Source organism: Echinops telfairi, unplaced genomic scaffold (genome assembly GCF_000313985.2).
Source record: "Echinops telfairi isolate 266 unplaced genomic scaffold, ASM31398v2 ScPeMD7_1;HRSCAF=3_0, whole genome shotgun sequence".
In the NCBI taxonomy this organism is placed as follows: domain Eukaryota; kingdom Metazoa; phylum Chordata; class Mammalia; order Afrosoricida; family Tenrecidae; genus Echinops; species Echinops telfairi.
Window position 1 is genome coordinate 56,460,393 of NW_022103896.1, and position 5,422 is coordinate 56,465,814.

Genomic DNA, 5,422 nt, shown 5'->3' on the forward strand with positions numbered 1-5,422 from the left:
TTGGTCGTTTCCAAACTAGACCAATTTCACTGCTGCTGAGTCAATGTCCATTCACAGTGACCCCCTGAGGGTTTCCAAGTCTTTATAGGCGACACTGTGTTTCTGACGCTGTACATTTTTACAGTGGTGGAAAGCCTCCATCATCTCCAAAGGGACAGCTGGTGAGGCCGCCCTTACAATTAGCAGCCCGACTCATAAACCACTACACCCCACGGCTCAGATGGATATGTGGATAAACGTGCAGGATTGTGTCTTATATAAATGTATGTGGTTTTGCTTTGCAAAAATGATGGTTTGGCACCATTTTCTTTCAGTCATATTCTTCCCTATCACCGCTCTCCTCTTACTTCACCTATGCAACCATGTGTATTTGTCAGTATCCATTTACCGATGTCGATTGTATCATTTTATTATCTCAATACTAAAGCTGGCTCCTGTGTCTTTGCCATCATGCGTACCATTTATTTATGCTCCTTGCCTTTCTGGTATTACAAGTGGTTCAAGGCAGTCTTTTATTTTCCCTAACTCAGCTCTGGGGCCAATTTTTTCCCATGGAGTCCCCTTTTATTTTATTGGGGAGTGGTATTTGGAAACCATAGACCACATTTTAGAATATTCACCAGCCCAACTGTGGTCACATATGTCAGAGAATAATTCTAAAGGAGGATTTAAGGGCATATCTATGGAAGGTTATGCCTTAAGTCTTACTAAAGTAGAACTACTGATGACGGCTGGAAAAATTATTAAACACAGAATTTGGGGTATTGAGGATAAAGTGTAAGCCACTCAAATTTTGCCATCCATCTTTCTCCAGGGAAGATGGAATTCCATAGTGGAATCTGTTAGCATCTCTTCATTTTCCTCTTCTATCTCTACGTTTGACAATCCTCAGAGCTAGTAATTACTTTGCTCACTTCTGCCTTCCAAAGCTCATGAAAATTATCACTTGGCCAACTCTAAGGTGAAACTACAGAATAAAAGTTTTTGTAGGAACTGTAGTTATAGCTTATACAAATTAGTTAACAAAGAAACAAAAACAGCTCACTGATACTGAGTCAAACCTGATTCATAGTGACCCATAAGACAAAGTAGCACTGCTCCTGGATTACCGAGGCTGCAAACCTTTACCAGAGCAGAATGCTTCATTGTTCCTGCATGGAGCAATTGGAGGTCTCAAACTGCTGGTTTATGGTTAATAGCACAACTTGGAGCTCACTAGCCACCAGAGCAAATGAGCACAATGTTAAATCACCATGCATCTCATATTATCACATTACAGGAACTTTTATAAGTTGGGCTGAAAACCTCAAAGCCACCAGTTCAAAACCACCAGCCACTCCAAAGGAGAAAGAAGGAGCTTTTAGCTCCCATAAAGACTTGCAGTCTGGAGACTCACAGAACCAGTCCTATCCTGCCCTATAGGGTCACTGGGAGTCAGCACCGACTGTTCAGTAGTGAACTTGGTCTTACAGTTATGTGTGACACCTGCATTTCAATGCATAGCTCCAAACAATAAACAGTTGAGTGATTATATTAGCAGAATATTCAAATGCATAATAGGTTTGACTCTGAATTTAGCTAAGAATGAAACTTTTAACCTAATATTTTCTTTTTTTTTTTTTAACCACAGCCAATCTTTAATTTAATTTAAGACTGTCTAAACAAAATATCCGTATCAGTCATTCATGATCTGATTTCTGGTGTATGAGATCATTTTAAATATGGTACATGTTTAAAAAAAGGTCACAAGACATTCCTATTTTATAATAAATAAAGCAGTGGCCAACTATTACTCATTAGTAGCTTTTTTGAGATAAGCTATCAAGTCTGCCCTTTCTCCCTTCTTCTTAATGCCGGCAAAGATCATTTTTGTTCCGGGGATGTACTTCTTGGGATTCTCCAAATACTCCATCAGTGTGTCCTCTCCCCAGGTGATACCTTTGGTCTTATTTTGGCATCTGTGTAACTGAATCCAGGGGCTTGGCCAGTCTTCCTCCCAAACAAACCATGGAGGTTTGGCCCAGTCTTGTGTTTGCCCCCCTTTTCCACAGTGTGGCACTGGGCACACTTCTGAACAAAAATTTTCTTGCCCTTCTCAGTATCAGCCATCGTGAATTCACGCTCTCGTCGCGCGCCACTCGACCGTACCGTCCAGAGGCCGGATGTCCCGCTCTCTTAACCTAATATTTTCATGTAAATTCCCTAGGTATAAGCAAGCAGCCCATCCACCGTTGATACATTTGTGACTCCCTGCCATGATAATGGGTTACAAGCTTAGCTTCTAACAGCAAGGTCAGCAATTTGAAGCAACTAGGCTCCCTGAGAGAAAGATGAAGATTTCCAATTCTGTAAAGAGTTACAGTCTTGGAGACCCATGAGGGCTGTTCTACTCTCTCCTACAGGGTCACTGAGAGTCAGAGCCAACTCAAACGTGGTTTTGTAATGGTTTGCACACAAATGTAGCTCTGTTTCAGTTGGTTGTCCAGGTACCCATCTCCATATTTTTGTCCATGCTAAAGAAATATGACTCAACAGAATGTGAATATTATTGAATCATCCATGAATAAGAAATGCAAGTAAATTTTGCTGAAAATAATTCAAACACGTTTAGAGCAGTGCATGGACAGGTGACTGCCAGGAACTCAAACCAGATTCTGAGGAGGACATGGACTTATTATTGCTGAGGCTCGATGAAACTCAACTGAAAGCAGAAAGACTAGAAAGACATCACTTGTGTTTTATTGACGAGGCACAGTAACTGAACTGTGTGGATCGTAACAAAGAGTGGGTCACACTGAGAGGAGTGAGAATTCCAGAACATTTAATTGTACTCATGGGAAGCTGCATAAAGACCAAGAGATAACAGTTCAAAGAGAATAAGGGAATGCTGCATGGCTTAAAATCAGGAAAGGTTTCCACCAGGCTAGCATTCTTTTATGGTCATTATTCCATCTGTATGCAGAGCAAATGATCTGGGAAGTGGGATTATGTGACAAAGAACAAGGTATCAGGATCAGGGTCAGAAGAGGTTTATTAACAACTAGTGATAACCTTGCTTTCTGAGAGGCAGGACTTGAAGCACTTGCTATTGAAAATCAAAGACTGTAGCCTTCAACATTAATTGCAACTCAATGTAAAGAAAACGCAAATCTTCACAATTGGACCAACAGATAACATGAAAAACAGAGGAAAGATGAAGTTGTGAAGAATTTAATCTCACTTGGATCTATGATCAATGCTTAGGGAAGCAACAGTCCAGAAATCAAATAACCTATGGCATTCAGCAAATCTGATGTACAAGACCTCTTTAAAGTTTTGAAAATCAAGCATTTCACTTTGAAGACTAAAGTGTGCCTAGCCGAGACCATAGTATTTTCTAATGTCTCAAATGTAAAATGGACAATGAATAAGGAAGATTGAGAGGAATTAATGCATGTACATTATCGTCTTGGCAAAACAAAAATGACATACCATATACTGACAGAAGAGCAAGTACTTATTTATATTATATATGTATACTGTGCTTGTTCTATATTATATAGATAGATATGGATGATATATAGATATAGATATGAGTAAGTCCAGAAAGAATGCTGCTTCTTCAGACATATTGTCAGGACAGAGCAACCCATGAAATAGGCCATCAAGCTTGGTAAAGTAGAGGGGCAGACAAAACAAGGCAGATTATCTGGCTGAAAAAATGGATTCAAGCATAAAAACAACTATGAGGATTGTGCACAACCAGGCAAAGTTTCGTTCTGTTATCCACAGGCTGACCACCAGTGAGAACAAACCAGGTAATATCCAACAACAACAATAATGACTTTTTGCAGATACTTTTTGATTCACAGAAGCTTGTCTTTAGTGCATACTTCATTACATCACATTTTAATTAAAAGCAAATTTGGTACGAAGTATATGTGGAGGACTGAAGAAGATTTTAGGCAGAGCTTCTAAGAATGATTCTCCCAAACCACACCACACATAGAGTTGAGTAGAAGATGATCTATTATGCTGCATAACCAGGGAGCTCCTGAGTGAAATAGGCTGTGGGAATGTTTAGATTTACAACAGCATGGCCGCTGTTTTCATCTGCACCTGAAAACAAGAGTCACGCCTGTTATCTACTCTCTAAATCTGTCTTAAAAATGTGGATATTTCTTTCAGATTTAAACTGAATATATTATCTGCAAGGTATGCCTCAGAAATTAAGTATCCCTGGTTTTGTTTTGTTTTGCCATGTTTCTTAGCCACTTGACAGTTATAGAATTAAATCATTAACCCTCATGTTGTGATCTGATAAGATCAGACAATCAGTTCTAAAGCGGATCGAGTTTGAATACAATATTCTTCAATCACAACCCGGATTCCAGGAAGGGGAGTGTGCCTGGGGAATCACTTGTATCATTTTTTAATCTTCTAAGAGAAGGGATGAGAGGCCGTGGCAAGGGACTAACACCATGAAACAAGAGCTGCGAGGAAAGCCCAGCCTTTCAATCCAGGCTCCCTGCATGGAAACCTTTCTCGTCACAGAGAAAGTCTGTGGCCAAGACACTCGTAAATCTCCAAAGAACAGTAGATTAGTCCCTGTTGAATGAAGACAAGATCCAAAAGAGAGAGAAGAGTTTCCCCTGGAGCACTAAATTCAGATATCTAGCCTCTTAGACTGCAAAGAAGTAAATTTCTGTTGGTCAAAGCCATTTCTGTTAGAGCGGCACTGGATCTCTAAGTTACTGAGCTTAGCTAATTAAATGCATCCATTCCCAACTTTAAGTCATGATCAAATGATGCAAATAAGCATGGATTCCTTTTTTTTAAACATTCCATGGTATCAGAAACGGCCACTGTGTAGGGCCCACACGATTGCCAGAGTGGGAACGTATAGCCAAGAGTTACAGTGCAAGCTTTCATGTCCAGGTATCAGCTGGTGCATCCTAGACAACACGGTTCTCCCATGTTCATCACGTAACATGATGTGACTCTGATTCTGGCTTCGTGGCATCCTTTTGTCAATCTTATTTTCCAAGTTTGATTCTGCATGTATCCTCAAAATCCACTGTCAACTACTTTTTTCTTCTTCTTGTACTTAAGTACCCTGTTAGCAATTGTAACCTTGTAGAGAATTTTTTTAAGACAAAAAAACCACAATTTATATTGAGTTTTCCCCATAACAGGTTATTGGGACAAGTAGTTATCTAGTAACAAGTCACATGTCCTTTACATTAGGCAAATTTCATTTGTGTTTAGGCATGAAATTTATACATATATGGTATAGCATATTTTTCATGAGTTGGACATATCTTCATTTTGAATAATTATAATTCAGTTTATACAAAATATTGCTATAAAATTGAATAACCCAGAGACATTCAAAAGAAGATACAATACAGAATCATCAGATTAAACATAATTGGTTGACATT

General features: G+C 39.2%; 1 pseudogene; it reads right to left on the reverse strand.

The window, feature by feature from the left end:
* Nucleotides 1-1,689: 1,689 nt before the first annotated feature.
* On the reverse strand, nucleotides 1,690-2,167 carry LOC101662499 (annotated as a pseudogene).
* Nucleotides 2,168-5,422: the final 3,255 nt, after the last annotated feature.